This window comes from Amblyomma maculatum, chromosome 1 (genome assembly GCF_055883805.1).
Source record: "Amblyomma maculatum isolate TAMU_Amacu chromosome 1, ASM5588380v1, whole genome shotgun sequence".
Lineage (NCBI taxonomy): Eukaryota > Metazoa > Arthropoda > Arachnida > Ixodida > Ixodidae > Amblyomma > Amblyomma maculatum.
In genome coordinates this window covers 107,973,341-107,991,483 of record NC_139344.1, presented here as the reverse complement: position 1 = coordinate 107,991,483, position 18,143 = coordinate 107,973,341, and positions in this window count along the sequence as shown.

Sequence of the window (18,143 nt, the reverse complement as noted above, 5' to 3'; positions counted from 1 at the left end):
GCCGGCTTCGTCCTTTGGCTGAGGCATTTCAATTAATGGTGCGATCAGTGCGGGGTTAGGTCTTATTCCGTCTTTCTTTATGATGTCACCCAAAAAGTCAATTTCCGTGACACCGAATTAGCATTTCGCCGCATTGAGCGTCAGGCCGGCCTTTTTGGCTAGTTGCAAGGCTGTGCGGAGGCGAGTATCGTGCTCTTCCCTTGTGCTCCCCCATATCAATATGTCATCGACATAGATTCGGACCCCTGCAGCCTGGTTGAATATTTCATTCATAGTTTTCTGGAAAACTTCAGGCGCCGAAGCAATGCCGAAGGGAAGTCGCAAGAAACGGTAGCGTCCGAAGGGCATTCCGAATGTGCATACCTTTGATGTAGCTTCATCTAAGGGGATTTGGTGGAACCCCGAATACGCGCCGATGCGAGAGAAAAAGGACGCCCCGGCAAGCTCAGCCTCAATGTCATCTCGCTTAGGCATTTGATAATGTTCTCGCTTTAGGCACTCGTTAATTCGTCTGGGGTCAATATATATGCGCAGTTTCCCATCCTTTTTTCTTGCTGCAACAAACGGACTCAGCCAATCAGTGGGTTCGGTGACTTTGGCCATGATGCCAGCCCGCTCCATCCGATCCAACTCTTCTCGCAGGGGCTCGAGCAACGCCAAGGGCACCCGTCGCACCGGCTGGACTACCGGTGTTGCATCCTCGCGCAGAACCATGTGGTAAGGGCGTGCTAGGCAGCCGATGCCCTGAAACAACTCTGGAAATTACTTAACCACTTGGTCAGTGCTGTTCATGTGCACAGTGTTCACGGAACGCGACAACAGACCTAACGCTTCACTTGCAGACTGTCCCAATGTGGCCTGGTTGCCTTTTTTTACAATGAAGAAGTCGAAGTACCCACTTTGGTCGTTCACAACCACTTGGAGCGTAGCCACGCTGATGTGCTTTATAACGTCACCGGTGTATGAGCGGAGGACGGAGGGGCTTGCTCTTAAACCAGACTTCGCTTTGAGCCTTTGAAAAACGGAGTAAGGCAATAAATTCGCTTGCGAGCCTGTGTCTACTTTCAGAGACACTACTTGGGAAGCCACTCTCGCGTGAATGACCCAATCAGCTCTGTTGCCTAAGCAGACGCCGAGTATTTCAAAACCTTCCTGCTCGCCGCGTACTTCGCTTACTTGAGACACGTTTTTGCAACAGGTCGAAAAATGGTTAACGCCACGGCACCGGAAGCATGTTTTGCCGAACGCTGGGCATCTGCCGCATTCATGGACACGGTTGCACTTGAAGCATATGAACTGCCGGCGTGTTTTTATACGAGCAACTTCCTGTTCTCGTTGAGCCTCGTCCTGCTCTGATCATTCTGCACACTGTTCACAGGCTGAAAAGTTGCCTTGCTGGCGCGTTTCAATTCGTGCTACTTGCTTCTCCGCTTGAGCCCATGTATTGTTTTGTTCGGCGCATACCTCTTCAGCCTTGCAAATTTCCTCCGCCCTCAGTAAAGTAAGGTCCTTAACTTTCAGCATCTTTTCGCGCAATTTCGAATCATTTGTGCCAAAGACAGCCTGGTCCCTGACCATGGAGTCACTCAAGGTTCCAAAATTGCAGCTTCGTGCAAGTCTCTTCAAGTCCCGTGAAAAGCGTTCGAGGGGTTCGCCCTCAGTTTGCGTTCTTGAACGAAAGACATAGCGTTCGTACACTTCGTTTTGTTGCTCTTTGCAGTATTCCTCGAACTTCTTTGTAACAGTTTGATAATCTTCCTTGCTTTCGTTCTCCGAAAAAAAAAAAAAAGTTGTTCAATACCTCTAGGGCGCCTTCCCCGGCTACGGTGAGCAGCAGTGCGGTTTTGGCTCCTTCCGTCCGTGGTTCTTTCGTCGACTCAGTGGCCTGCAGGAACAGCTCGAACCGCTGCTTGAAGAGGTTCCAGTTCTTCGCGGTGCCACCGGACAGCACCAGCGACTGCGGTGGCTTCACTAAATCCATCGTGCAGTGCACAGTGACACCACCGCTTTGATCAGCGCGTTACTGCATACGTGAACGCGATCCCACTTCGGACACCATGTTCCAGCGTCCAACAACGAACACGCAGCGTGGAAGCAAGAAGAAGAGCCTTTATTCGAAATAGCATGCTGGTATTTATAGCCTACAAGCGGCTGCATGATAACGGCCCGAGCGCAAGCGCGACTGATACATTACACTTCCCTTGGAATCTAGTTTGTTACCCTAAGCGACCATCGGTTATCCTCTCTTCGCACTACATGTCCTGCCCATGCCCATTTCTTCTTCTCGATTTCCACTAGAATGTCAGTAACTCGAGTTATTTCTTGGACCCACTCTGCATGCTTCTTATCTATTAATCTCGATATCTATCTATTAATCTCTTCGATAGCCTCGACTTTTCAGCCCCATAGGTGAGTACAGGTAAGATGTAACTTGTATAATTTCCTCTTGGGTGATACCGGTTTGCTGCTAGTCAAATACTGCGAGTGCTTGCCAAATGCGCTCCATCCCAATCTTATTATCCTTGTTATTTCTCTTTCATGGTCCGGATCTGTGGTTCCTAGCTGTCCTAAGTAGACATATTCGCCTCCTACTTCCAGTGCATCGCTGCCCAACGTAAACTGCTGTTCCTTCCCGAGGCTGTTGAACATTACCTTAGTCTTCTGCATATTGATTTCCAAGCCTACCTTTCTACTTTTCGTCTCTATGCCGTCAATCACGATTTGCAGTCCATCCCCTTAGTTACTTAGCAAGGCAATGTCATCAGCAAATCGCAAATTACGTAGGTATTCACCATCTACCCTTATCCCTAACTGCTCTCATTCCAAGTATCAGCATATGTCCTATAGCAAGCTGTCATTAGGACTGGGGAGAGTGTATCTCCTTGCCTAACACCTTTCTTCATAGCAATTTTGTTACTTTCTTTATGAAGAACTACGGTTGCTGTGCAGCCACTATATATATCTTCCAGCACTTTCACGTACGGCTATTTCGCAATGCCTGCATGACCGCCGTGGTTTATACTGAGTCAAATGCTTTTTTGTAATCAATGAATGCTATTTATAAGGGCTGGTTATATTCCGAGCATTTTTCTATCACCTGGTTGATGGTATGGATATCATCGATAGTGGAGTACACTTTCCGAAAACCTGCTTGATCTTTTGCTTGATTGCACTCTGAGGTTGTCTTAATTCTATTAGTGATTACCTTAGTAAATACCTTATACAACGGACAGTAAGTTGATTGCTCTGTAAATTTTCAAGTCCTTAGCGTCACCTTTCTCATGAATTAAGATAATATTTGCATTCTTCCATGGTTCCGGTACCGTCGATGGTACTGCGTATACAGGCTAATCAGTTTTTCTAGCACGATATCCCCCCGTCCTTCAACAAATCTATAGTTACCTGATCCTCTCCAGCTGCTTTCTTCCAAGAAGCTCAACGGTAAGCCGGGAGCAGTGCAACAAGCCCTGTGTGATGACATGTTGCCTGCAGCGGAACGACTGCGCTGTATTCTTGGCTGCGAGGTTTGGTAAGTGCGGGACTTTCTTCTACTGAGTTTTGCCAGGCTTTTGTTAGCGTCGAAAACAGAGCTGGTAATTAAGTTGTCGCTGCTGCTGGGTTAATTTGCAGCAAGGCAATAGTGGGTAGAGAAGGCAGCACTCAGAACAGCCATGGATTTGAAGTTGTTGCGCGAACGAAAACTGCTGGAGCTTGCGAAGGAGTTGAGTCTGAATATCTCAGACAAATTCAGAAAACCAGAAGGGCTAAAGGCTATTCTTGCATTGGAAGCTGGAGATAACGTGCTTTCGGAATGCCTTGAGATCACTGAGGAACGGGAACGGAAAGAAAGAGAAAAGAGGAACTTGAACATGCTCTGGCGTGTTCAATCTACACGTGTCGTCGTCAGGGGCGCAGCCAGAGGGGAGGGGGGGGGGGGGGATGTTTTCGTACTGTACTGTCATGCACCGCCGACCAAAACAACCACCGACGCTGGAAAGCATTCTGAATTTTGTCTACAATATCATTTTCCGGTTCGAAAAGACATTTCTGCACGAATATTACGAACTTGGGCTACGGTTCGTAGCAACGCCCATGCAGCTGGAGTCACATAAAGCAAAGAGCCACTTCCGAGCCCAAAGTTTTAAGGGTGTTTGGATGACGATCGGACTCGTCGCGTCAACTCGCGGCGGCCACGGAGGGGGCTGGACGAAACAAGACAACCTCGAAGCCAGGTTTCCATTCCTGTTTTAAAGGCGGTATTTCCCTCGCCTTCGACTCCCCGCTTGCTCAAAATCCCTGTGTCTCTATCCCACTGCCCTCAGCTAAACCCTCAGCCCCTCTTGACTGCTGCATGTCTGTTTTCGTGTTTTTTTTTTGTTGTTTTTTTTCTCGTGCCTTCTGAAGATTTTCACCGTGCTGTAGCAGCACTTTATGGTACTCCCTCGCCCTTCTCCCCGTACACTACGCTCTCTCCGTGGATGCGCTATTTGTTTGTGATAGTGTTTTCGTTTTCGCGCTTGTTCCTACGCGCAGAAGAGAAGGCGCCGAACGCTGGCCCAGGGGCGTTTCTTTTCTTTTTTTATCGCACCTCGTTTTTTTTTTTTTCTCTCCTACGCCGCTGCGCAGCAAGGCAGGGTTCTCTAGGCACAGCTCCGTTTAAGTTCCAGCCGAGGTTCGCGCAGATTCTCCAGCAGCTGAAAACAGAAACGGACCAGCGATCACCGGTGAGCGACCGCGACCAAAGGGATCGAAGCGGCGCCGACGGCGGCGCCCAAGCACCCCCCCCCCCCCCCCCCTCCCTCCCTTCCACTTTCGGGACGGATACGAGCTGCCCTTTCAGACCTTAATCCCCCTTGGCGCCTACAGCGACAACGGGAACCTGACCTTTTTTGTTGAAAGTTCGGAGGCGCATCGCCGATCAGTACCCTGCTCGCCGACTTCTTGAGGCAGGCGGGGGACCTTCTAGAAGTGACGCCGGGGGAATGACCTCTGCCAACGGGCGACTTCTCCGTTAATTTCAACCGCCAGCACGCACAAGATAGTGATCAACATCGGAAAAGCTAGCTCTTGCCACCGAAAGATATGCGAAGAGGCTCAAGCACTACCCTCGGCAGTGGGCGGCATCTCTCTTGCTTGTGCCCCGCTGATTGGACTGTACAGATTGAACTTTTTTCCCGGGTAGGAAAGTGGGAATAACCGACCATATATGAACGGCGGAAATTGTCTGCGCCGAGAGCTGCTTTTTCGTCCTCCAAATTGTACATATTTCAATATATGCAAAGAGCTGTATGAAGCACTTCTTCGCCTCTACTCCATGGCTGCTCCTACTCCTCCTTCGTCTCGGCTCCTCATGGTTCCACTACAGTGAAGTCTAGGCCCCCGAACCCCGATCAAATCCTCTCCTCCACATCGAAGCCCATATCTTCTCATCGTCACTGTGCAACAGCAGCCTTCCGAGCCAGGACCCGGGAACCTCGGACCGGCGATAGACAACCCAGGCGAACCAACGGCGTCCCCCTTCAACAGCACGCAGCGAGGTCGAATGAGACGAAGCGCCGTGGTCATTCACTTCTTCCTTCATGTCACAGAAAAGAATATCAACATTTTTTTTTTCACTTGCGCCAAAGCGTCCATGTCAAGACATTGAAGCCAGCAAAGGTATACTTGTGTTTTTATTTATTTTTTTCTACTTTGACTTCTATTCGAGAGGACACATTGAGACCTCTTAATTTTCTTGTTCTCGCTACCCGGGGGCTGGCAAGGCCAGCCAGAGCGCATGCGTTTTTCTTGTGTTGCCCGACCACCGCGCGGCGCATTTCGGTGCGCGTTCGTTTTCTCTGGCCGAATGGATTCTTCATGGCAGCCCTTTGAATACTTTCTGGCTATAACCGTTCGCGTTGAAGCGAGCGGCAGCACGAAGGTAGCTTCTGCTGCGTCCAAGCTTGCTCACCCGTGCGTTTCACAGCGAGTGTCCGCTGTCGTGGAATAAAATGTTTATGTTCGTGCGCGAACGCTGCCATGCTTGTTCAGTTGGCTGTCGAATGTGTTGCTATCGCGTTCACATTGCTTCGCCTTTTCGATGAAACTCTGAGTTTTTTTCTAAATATGCCTCACAACTCTTGAAACCACACCATTTGACCATTAAATTAAGTCATTTATTTATAGGGTAGGCAAATAATTTCGATAACTACTTGTTTTGGTTATCATAAAAAAAAAGACTGACAGCTTCACAACTCGAAATCCCACTCATGACTGACTGGCAATTTGCTGTCTTTGCGTTCGAATAACCGGTGTTTTTAAAAAGCCTAGGGGCGCGAACGTTGTTACAGAGAGCATAAATATTTTGTAAAACTAGTGCTAAGCTCCAGTAATACAATTGTCCTACAAAATATTTACATACTTCATCATAACTTATCTGTTTAGTATTGTTTTTAAGTTTTTTTCTGATGGTTATCACTTTCTCAAAACTTTGCGCTTGTTGCTGAATTTCGTCTGTATGTTTTGTTCTTGCGCTCCGAAAACGTTACCCCTTACTCTATCTATACCAACACTCGTTGGATCATCTGTCTTTCTGTGCGTCAAGTTTACTATTTGTGATTTGGCAACATATTTATTTACCTTTTTTGACGCATTATATACAGTGACTTTGCTTGGTTGAATAGATTTAGTGTTGACTTATACGTATATTTAAATACCGTGTTGCGAGTTTTTGTGCATACATGTAGTGAAGTTTGTTTCCAATGGTAATTTTTGCCCTTATCAAGCTGTGTCTTCTCATTTGTAATATTCCATAGTATATTTGCATTTCTATATATATGTTTCGGAACTCCTGCTTTTTATGAGCGCTCTCAGTTGCGACTATAATTTAGGTGCAATTACTCATAATACAAGATCGGTGACTCCTGTTCCTGTGCAATAAATTGGAGGAACACATGTACAAAAAATAAACAAGGGTCTTGGATGACAAAGATTCAATAAAGTATTTGCCGTCAAAGTGTTCATTTCATAGCCTTTACGTTTTCATATCAGCGACATGCACCGCTTTGCTGGTTTCGAAGTGACATATTTCTAAAGTTCGTTTATTATTTTCTGTACTCATTAAATATACAGACGCACGAAAGCATTGATATTAGCTATTTCTGCCACAATTTTTGGCGCATACATATATGTTCTTATATAACAAAATGAATATTTACTTGTCCTGACAGTGTGTAGCGTTAAAAAATCCGTTTGCAGCACCTAATAAACAATGGCTATTGACAATGACAGTGCTGGTATTAAGCAGATATTTGATCCCCATTTATATATTATATCAATATTTATATAATATATTCAAATTTATATTTTTATATTTATACATATTATATACATTTATATGGAGGAACATGAGCCCCCCCCCCCCCGGAACAAAATTTCTGGCTAGGCCACCGGTCGTCATATGTGTGCGTGCGTGCGTGCGTGTGTGTACAGACGCTGGCCAAGCCCAGCGCTCGAGGGAAAGAGCGTCGCTCTCGCTCGTTAAAAGGAGGTTGAGGAGATTCTTCCGCGTCGCCGTGACTCATTCACCAGTTTGCTCTGGCATAAATCCTTCTCCCTTTCCATCTGAACTGCCGAGAGCATAAAAAGCAGCGGCTGTTTCCGCTGCGAGAGAGGGTGAGGCCTGGCTGTTGTGCCGCGTGTCTTTCTCTCCCTTTTCTTTTTCTTTCTTCTGTGTTTTCCTTTCTGTCGGCACGAGGCAGCGGAGATGGCTCAGCTACACAGCCAGTAGCAAGCCTGTGCATTTTCTTTTCCTTCCTACAGTCACAACAACAACTGAGAGAGAGACTATACAGCGACAACGCCGAAACAACTGCTTTGTGAGCGTGTCAGTTTTCTCTCCGGCCTTGTTCTCTGCCCGTTCCAACCTGATGCTGCATTAAACTTTTTGTTATTCGACGCCTCGTCTTTGCCACAACTGCCAATGCCTTCTGCCGAGCCACCGAGCCGCACGGCCAACGCTACCGATAGGGCCTCGAGCCACACAGCCGCACGGCCAACGCTACCGATAGGGCCTCGAGCCACATAGCAGGCAGGCAGGCAGGCAGGCAGGCAGGCAGGCAGGCAGCTAGCTAGCTAGCTAGCTAGATAGATAGATAGATAGATAGATAGATAGATAGATAGATAGATAGATAGATAGATAGATAGATAGATAGATAGATAGATAGATAGATAGATAGATAGATAGATAGATAGATAGATAGATAGATAGATAGATAGATAGATAGATAGATAGATAGATAGATAGATAGATAGATAGATAGATAGATAGATAGATAGATAGATAGATAGATAGATAGATAGATAGATAGATAGATAGATAGATAGATAGATAGATAGATAGATAGATAGATAGATAGATAGATAGATAGATAGATAGATAGATAGATAGATAGATAGATAGATAGATAGATAGATAGATAGATAGATAGATAGATAGATAGATAGATAGATAGATAGATAGACAGACAGACAGACAGACAGACAGACAGACAGACAGACAGACAGACAGACAGACAGACAGACAGACAGACAGACAGACAGACAGACAGACAGACAGACAGACAGACAGACAGACAGACAGACAGACAGACAGACAGACAGACAGACAGACAGACAGACAGACAGACAGACAGACAGACAGACAGACAGACAGATAGACAGACAGACAGACAGACAGATAGATAGATAGATAGATAGATAGATAGATAGATAGATAGATAGATAGATAGATAGATAGATAGATAGATAGATAGATAGATAGATAGATAGATAGATAGATAGATAGATAGATAGATAGATAGATAGATAGATAGATAGATAGATAGATAGATAGATAGATAGATAGATAGATAGATAGATAGACAGACAGACAGACAGACAGACAGACAGACAGACAGACAGACAGACAGACAGACAGACAGACAGACAGACAGACAGACAGACAGATAGATAGATAGATAGATAGATAGATAGATAGATAGATAGATAGATAGATAGATAGATAGATAGATAGATAGATAGATAGATAGATAGATAGATAGATAGATAGATAGATAGATAGATAGATAGATAGATAGATAGATAGATAGATAGATAGATAGATAGATAGATTTATGCATACATACATACATACATACATACATACATACATACATACATACATACATACATACATACATACATACATACATACATACATACATACATACATACATACATACATACATACATACATACATACATACATACATACATACATACATACATACATACATACATACATACATACATACATACATACATACATACGCAGCGGTGACGTAGCGGCAGAACATCCGCCTCGCATGCAAGAGGACCGGGGTTCAAATCCCGGTGCCGCGCAATTCTCCACCGGATTAAAAAAAATTCGCGTGTCGATGGAATTGCATAAACAGGCTTGGGATGCGACCTGATGCCGGTGAACACCTCCGGCAACGCACTCCCTCACCAGAACAGGAGTTGGCCACCCTGGTGCAGTAATTGGCCACAACCTCCTATGATAATCTCCATAAAACCCTCAGTCACCAGCGGCAGCGGAACAACTGACCACGGCGGCAGTCAGACCTGTGACGCAGCAGGGGGTGCTAAGAAAGCCTGGCTCCGCTGGACAGGCCGCCATTGGAAACCGACCCTAGCAATGTTTAACGCTAGAACCCGAGCTAGTGAAGCTAGTTTAGCAGTGCTGTTAGAGGAACTAGAGGGTATGAAATGGGATGGCATAGGGCTTAATGAGGCTAGGAGGCCGAATGAGGCATATACTGTGCTGAAGGATGGGCATGTACTGTGTTATCGAGGCTTACCAGAGAAGCGACCACTAGGAGTAGGTTTCCTTGTCAATAAGTATATAGCTGGCAATATATATGAACCTTATAGTATTAATTAGAGGGTGGCAGGCATCGTAATTAGGCCTAATATGTGGTATAAACTGAAGGTTGCACGAGCCTATGCACCTACATGTAGTTATGATGACCAGGCAGTTGAAAGCTTCTACGAAGATGTAGAATCGGCAAGGCGAAAAAGACGCAGTATACTGTACTAATGGGCGACTTCGGTGCCAAGGTAGGGATAAAGCTGGCAGGAGCCCAGGCAGTAGGTGACTATGGCATTGGTTCTAGGAATAGCAGTGGGGAGTTACTAGTCGAGCTTGCAGAGCGCAATAACTTAAGAATCATGAATACCTTCTTCAGCAAACGGAAGAACCGGAAATGGACATGGAAAAATCCTAACGGGGAGACTAAAAATGAAATTGACTTCATAATGTGTTCAACCCCCGCCATTATGCAATGTGTAGAGGTAATCGGGAAAGTGCGATGCAGTGACCACAAGATGGTGAGATCCCGAATTAGCCTAAATCTTAAGAAGGAACACAACAGATTAGTGAGAAAAAAAAACAATCAACGAATTAGCGGTGAGGGTGAGGGCAGAAGAGCTCAGGATCTCGCTACAGAATAGCTCTAACCGAGGATGATGACATTACCCTAGAAACAATGAACAATAATTTCAGAGTTATCATTACTGCATGCGCGGTAGAAGAAGGCGGTAGGATAGGTAGAGATGATACCGGTAAGCTGTCTAAGGAGACGAAAGATTTGATTAAGAAACGCCAGAGTATCAAAGCTTCCAATCCAACAGACCAGATCGAATTGGCCGAGATATCGAAGCTAATCAATAAGCGCAAGGTGCCCGATATAAGGAAGTATAACATGGAGAAAATTGAGCATGCTGTAAAGAACAGAGAAAGCCTTCAAGCGGTAAAGAAGAAATTAGGCATAGGCAAAAACCAGATGCATGCGATAAGGGACGAGGCAGGCAACGTCATCACGAATTTGGACAAGATAGTCAAAGTAGCCGAGGAGTTCAGATCTCTGCAGTAGCCAGGTAGTCAGGACCATAATCAGATTCGCGGTAGGGAAAAACAGTCAGACGTTCCACCAGTGACGAAGGACGAGGTCAAGAAAGCATTACAAAGTATGGAAAGGGCGAAATCAGCTGGAGAGAATCAGATAACTAAAGATTTCATGAAGGACGGGGGGATATCGTGCTAGAAAAACAGGCCACCCTGCATACGCAGGGCCTGGTGTCATTGACGGCACTGGAACCATGGAAGAATGCGAACATTATCCTCATTAATAAGAAAGGGAACTACAAGGGCCTTAAAAGTTACAGACCAATCAGCTTACTGTCTGTTACTTATAAGGTATTTACTAAGGTAATCGCTAATAGAACCAGGACAACCTTAGACTGCAATCAAGCAAAGGATGAAGCAAGTTTTCGGAAACGGTACTCTACCATCTATCATATCCATACCATCAACCAGGTGATAGAAAAATGCTCGGAATATAACCAGCCCTTATACATAGCATTCATTGATTACGAAAAAGCATTTGACTAAGCTGAAACCTCGGCGGTGATGCAGGCATTGCGAAATCAGGGGGTAGACGAGCCGTACGTGAAAGTGCTAGAGGATATATAGCGGCTGCACAGCAACCATAGTTCTGCATAAAGAAAGTAACAAAATTCCCATAAAGAGAGGTGTTAGGCAAGGAGACACAATCTCCCTAGTACTATATCACAGCTTGCTTAGAGGAAGTATTCAGAGACTTGGAATGGGAGCAGTTAGGGATATGGGTAGATGGAGAATACCTCAGTACTCTGCGATTTGCTGATGACATTGCTTTGCTAAGCAACTCGGGGGATGAACTGCAAATAATGATTGATGACCTAGACAGGATAAGTAGAAAGGTAGGCTTGAAAATCAATATGCAGAATACTAAGGTAATGTCCAACAGCCTCGGGAAGGAACTGCAGTTTACATTAGGTAGCAAAGTACTGGAAGTAGTAGGCGAATATGTCTACTTAGGACAGGTAGTAACCGCAGATCCGGACCATGAAAAGGAAATAACAAGAAGAATAAGATTAGGATGGAGCGCATTTGGCAAGAACTCGCAGATTATGACTAGGAGCTTACCGGTATCGCTAAAGAGGAAAGTATACAACAGTTGCATCTTACCTGTACTCATCTATGGGGCTGAAACGTGGAGGCTAACCAAAAGCGTTCTACTTAAGTTGAGGACAACTCAGAGGGCTATGGAACGAAAAATGGTAGGGGTAACATGAAAAGATAAAAAGCGTGCAGAGTGGGTTAGAGAAATAACTCAAGTTACTGATATTCTAGTGGAAATTAAGAAGAAGAAATGTGCATGGGCAGGACATGTAATGCGAAGAGAAGATTACCGATGGTAGCTTTGGGGAAGAAACTGGATTCCAAAGGAAGGAATGCGTAGCAGGGGGCGGCAGAAAGTTAGTAGGGCGGATGAGGTTAAGAAGTTCGCAGGGGTCAAGTGGATGCAGCTAGCACAGAACCGGGGTAAGTGGAGAAATATGGGAGAGGCATTCGCCCTGCAGTGGGTATAGTCAGGCTGATGATGATGATGATGATGATGATGATGATGATAGATAGATAGATAGATAGATAGATAGATAGATAGATAGATAGATAGATAGATAGATAGATAGATAGATAGATAGATAGATAGATAGATAGATAGATAGATAGATAGATAGATAGATAGATAGATAGATAGATAGATAGATAGATAGATAGATAGATAGATAGATAGATAGATAGATAGATAGATAGATAGATAGATAGATAGATAGATAGATAGATAGATAGATAGATAGATAGATAGATAGATAGATAGATAGATAGATAGATAGATAGATAGATAGATAGATAGATAGATAGATAGATAGATAGATAGATAGATAGATAGATAGATAGATAGATAGATAGATAGATAGATAGATAGATAGATAGATAGATAGATAGATAGATAGATAGATAGATAGATAGATAGATAGATAGATAGATAGATAGATAGATAGATAGATAGATAGATAGATAGATAGATAGATAGATAGATAGATAGATAGATAGATAGATAGATAGATCCGTGCCCCTGGCTTTGCATCCTCTGGTAACGGTCATGCGGGTGTAAAATACAGACTGGAATACATATCGAGGTGTCATCTTGAGGGTGGGGGAAGTTGCGCGTGCGCGGAAGAGTGCTGATGTAATCGGAGTTCGGGGGCCTAGGCTTTACCGCAGCAGGACCATGAGCAGCCGAGACGACGAAGCAGGAGCAGCCAGGGAAAGGAGGCAAAGAAAGACGTTTATGTACAACTTTTCTGCGTGATGGAATATGTACAAATCTACAGAGGAGGTGTATACGATTGTACCTCTTAAATACTGTTGTCGTTCCCAATTCCCTATCTAGGGAAATGTAGTTCATTTGGCACAGACCAATCAGTGGGACACCCGAGGTCACCCGAGGCACCACCCACTGCCGGAAGCGAGGGTCAGCGCTGCTGGTATCGACGGCGATCTTGGACTGGCATTGGATATTCAGCCCCAAGTCGAAAAAGTCCAGAAAGTTCGCTACCGGCAAAAGTCAATTTCCCATTCCACCGGACGTACCTGTCCGGTGGAATTTGCGAGCGGTGTTAATCCGGCCTTCCTTCGCTGTAGGGAGATGGGTTGGGTTCCTCGCTGTCGCCGCTGCGGGCGCCCCTTACAACCCGGCGAGACGGCTGGTCGCCTCCACAGAGTGCGAATCGAACCCCGCCATCCAGGCGCCCCGATGACTGCCTCTCGCCGGCACCCGTTTGGCTCCTGTCACCTTCTTCAGCCTCGTCAACCTCGGCCGGGGCCCCAACCATAACAGTGCATATATCCTGTAGTGAGGAGGTTTGCAGTTCGCACAAGCTTCCAGGTGTCCTCTATACGGCGTGCAGTTGTGCAGCCCACCTCCGCAGGAGATGTACCGAGCCACTGAACTCTCCCGGAAGATGACCATTATCAAGCGGGTTTGTCCTATGCGGCGTGCGTTGATGATGGGAGCCTGAACCTAGTAAGCATTGGTTATTGCACCTCGTACTGCACCATTCGAGGGGCAGGAACGATGTAGGCGGTGATGGCGTCTGAATGGTGAGCTGTGTTATGGCGATGAGGCTTATGGGCATCAGGTTTTTCATAGAGTGGATGCATGGATTAGTGCCTTCCAGAGCTTGGAGATCTTTAGCAGTGGTTATCAGGGCAAGTCGATGCTGGCGTGGCTGTAGGTCAGTCAGCCTATAGACACTCCGTTCGAATGAAACACCACTACCTTGTGGTCCCCCGAAGGCAACGCGGGACTTTCGCGCCGCGCGAAGCTGGGACGTCTGCTGTGTTCGGCATATCTGTTGCAGGTGATGAGCCGGCGCGCTTTCGACGGCCCAGCGCCGCTTTCCAGCACGCCAGCGAGCAGCGAAGCTCAGCGGAGCCCTGGAATAGGGGCACCGACCCTGTGAGAAGACGGAAGATGGACCTCTTCTGCTACTAGTACAAGACCTTCCTAGAGAAATTAACATATTTCCTATCCTATATCGATGGCAGCGGCCGCGATGTTGTCGGTACGCTTGACGGTGTTCAGCTGGTCGGCCAGGACTTGACTTCGTTTTGGCTTTTTGACAGTCGTTTCTGACGGGTTGATAGACTCAGATATATGGTTTCAATCTCATAGTCCTTTGGGTCGATTTCTTTGCCAGATACTAGGACCTTCATGCTGTCGGTGTAGGTGAAACCGAAAACCCGGGCAAGCAGCGAATTACGGTACATGGGCTCGGCGAGAGCGAGCGATCTGCCTTTAAAGCAGTTTTCGCTTACTTTGCCATTTCTCTGTGAGCTGGTCAGTGTCACGTCCAGTGCGACCAGCTGGCAGCAGCTATGGCAAAGTAGGAGAAAAAATTTGCCAATGATTACGCTATTTCCTAATGTGAAATTCGAGCGCAGCTGATCAGCTGTTTCACCTTTTCGATAGATTGAGGCAAATATCTCGACCAAGACATGTACGTGCAATTACAGACAACTTTTTTTAATTTTTCACACACATTCCTTCAAGAAGCACTCCACTAGCAGTTCTTGACTGTCATGAAGGAAGCTTTGTGGTCGGAGAAATGAAGAGAGCAATTGAGTTATAGGGAGGTTGCGGGAGGCAGCGCGTGGGCCCATAGGAAAGTTGCGCTGCGAAGAGATAGCAGCGACTGACTGACGCCGCTAGCGAATGAAGACAACGTGACTCTGCGTTTCCGCTTGGAATGCACGCACCGTGATCCGCTGATAGCGAGCCGGCGCTTCGGCAACCGGAGAACTCCCTCGCCGCCACGCAGAAAGAGAGACAGGAGAGGAGTATACGCAGCGGCGAGTGGGGGGGGGGGGGCAAGAGCGCGCGCAGCAATCAGATAACAGGAGCGGTCGCCGCCACGGAGGAAAAGGGGGGCTAAGCTGGGGGGCTGAGCTGGGGGGCTGAAAGTGGGGCGGAGCTGGTTACGAGGCCGACGCCGCGAAGCATAGGGACGGGAGCTGGAGAGCTGCGCTCTCTGTATACGCACCTGCGGCATGCAATCTCCGGAGAGCATACACCAACCTCATCGTCCCCCTTTTTAGAGCACTTTTTGAGGCGCCCCGCTGTGTGTAAGTCCCCTTTCCGGCCAAAAATAATTCGGTCCATAGTTAATTCGTCCTCCAGAATGTATACAGGGCATAACTGAAGGAGGACTTGGCGCTATCGCTGTAATTCGTGGCTGCTGCACGAATTACAGCGATAGCGATAGCGTAAGCGATGGGGGCGGGGTGCACCCCCATTGAATGGGCGGTTATGACGTTGTTCATTGGTCTATGGAGCGAATTCGCTACCGGTGTTACAGTGCCTAGAATACTTATCTATCTTGATAGCGGCTCTATGCGCCGGGGGTGTTCCACAGCAGAGAGGATAGGGTTTCCTCACATTCTCTTTCTCTCTGACTGCCTCTCTTTTAAACCAAAGCAAAGAAAGAAAAATAACTTAGATTGACTTTGGTGCGCAATTATATCTAAAACACACATTAAAAACATGCTGAGTCTTATTATAGTGATCTTTCGGGTTCGTGTTTTATCCTTTGTAATGATGCGCTTCATTAATTGGCACAGATCACCACGTGTATTTGCAACAACCGCTGAGTAATTTATAATAATAATTGGTTCACAGGAAAGGAAAGGCTCAGTGTCACAAACCCCCGCCTTTACGGTCAAAAGAGGCGTGGGATCCCCTTTACGGTTACCCGTCGTCACTCTATGAGGTTTAAGAACACATTTAAAAAGTTAGGCCGGTCAACCCGTGAAGCACGTGTGTCGGTGTGTGATTGAGGTGTGTGAGTTCAAATAGGTCACTTTCTTTTACAAACAATTGAATGTTTATAAATAGTAGTTCGAATTACACTGCATAATAATAGAGTACAATAAAAAAATAAAACGCCACGACAAGATATTGATAAAAGACAAAGAATTAAATGACAAGAGAAAAACCCGACAATGAACAAAACACTGTGATAAAAAGAAAATTATAAAGATAACAAAGCAAGTATTCTAGGTATAATGAGTATGGGCGAAAGTTACATAAAAAACACAGCATAAAATATTGCTAAGTCAGGTAAAGGTTAACAAAAAGCGAAAAACAATGTTCGATTGAACAATAGTCTGTGGCGAATGCAATTCTCACGGCTTTCTTGTTTGTTGAGGGGTCGAAGGCTGGGTTGCTCAGTAGCGGCGGTCGTACGGGTGCAGAGAACGATACGTCGATGGCGGGCCCGAAGAAACACAATACGCTTTCCCGGAGCGCCGCGAGAGTGGCCGGAAGTCTTAATCTCCCCAGGCGCACTGGCGCGGGCTTTCTGCGGTCGGTTATTTTGTACACTCGCCTTAGGGGGGGGAAGGGGGGGCGCAGCGTCCGCGTCAGGGACAAACGGTCTCTGCCCCTACCGACAGGCTGAATCTTGCCCAGAAAAGTGGCGGGGTCCCGTGAATTTCGCTCTATAGGGAGCTAGAATTAGATATCCACCACCACACAAAGCCCTAACAAAGGAGGAAGCGACCGGCTGGCGCAGATTACAGACCAACTCCTTTCCTAACCTACACATACTTAATAAAATGTTCCCGACACAATACAGAGCCACCTGCCCTTGGTGCGATGCCACACCTACACTTTATCATATCACGTGGGAATGCGAACGCAACAAAGCATTCCACCAACACGAAGACCCGAGTGCGGAGCAATGGGAGAGTCGGCTCACCAGCGGCGAGCTCGCAACCCAAAGGGCCTTAGTGCAGCACGCGACTGATGCAGCGCGACTCAGTGGAGCCTTGGAATAGGGGCCCACCCTTGCTGACGAGAAGTCTCAAGTCGCCAGCGCCAGAGAAGACGACGGAGACTTCACAACCGCGAAACCCTTGAAATATTCAATAAAGTTTTCACTCACTCACTCACTCTATATCTGAGGCAGAAGCTCCCGTAACTTCCGATGTATAATAGGTGAGGCAGCTTGTGACACGCAGTATATGTCACAATTGTTCTGTGGACACCTGAACTGCTCCGAAAGGGAAGTGAGGAAAGGGGGGGGGGGGGGGGGGCAAAGTGGAAAGAGAAGCCGTAGTGGATGGCTACGAAGTAATTTCGACCACCTGGGGATCTTAAGCGTACGCCGACATCTCAGAGCACACGGACGCCTCTCCACTTCACCTCTATCGAAACGCAGGCGCCGGCAGTCGGAATCGAACCCGGGCACTCCATCAAGTAAGTCGGGCACCACCGCAGCCGGACAGTAATTTATAATAGCATTTCTTTTTTCCCCTGTTCCGGTTTCGCTTCAACAGGCGATAGATAGCTGTGACGTCAAAGTCAAGTGTAGATCATGTGAGGGATGAAAAAAAAAGCAGCGATATATTTTTTCTCCGTTGTTATAATTCACTATAACGCTAAAGCAAGTCTTCCTCGGGGGAACAAAAAGCACAGGAGTCGGCGATCACCGTTTCTTTTTTTTTTTTTTTTTTTTATGCAGCGCGTGACCTAGACTTGATTGTGATGCCACAACCATCTTTCGGCTGCTGAAAGCTACAGCATCAAAGATGGTTGTGTAAATAATATAGAGGCCATAGAGCCTGGCGACGATAACAAGCCGGAAACTTCACAAACTTTATCTGGTTGTTTCGC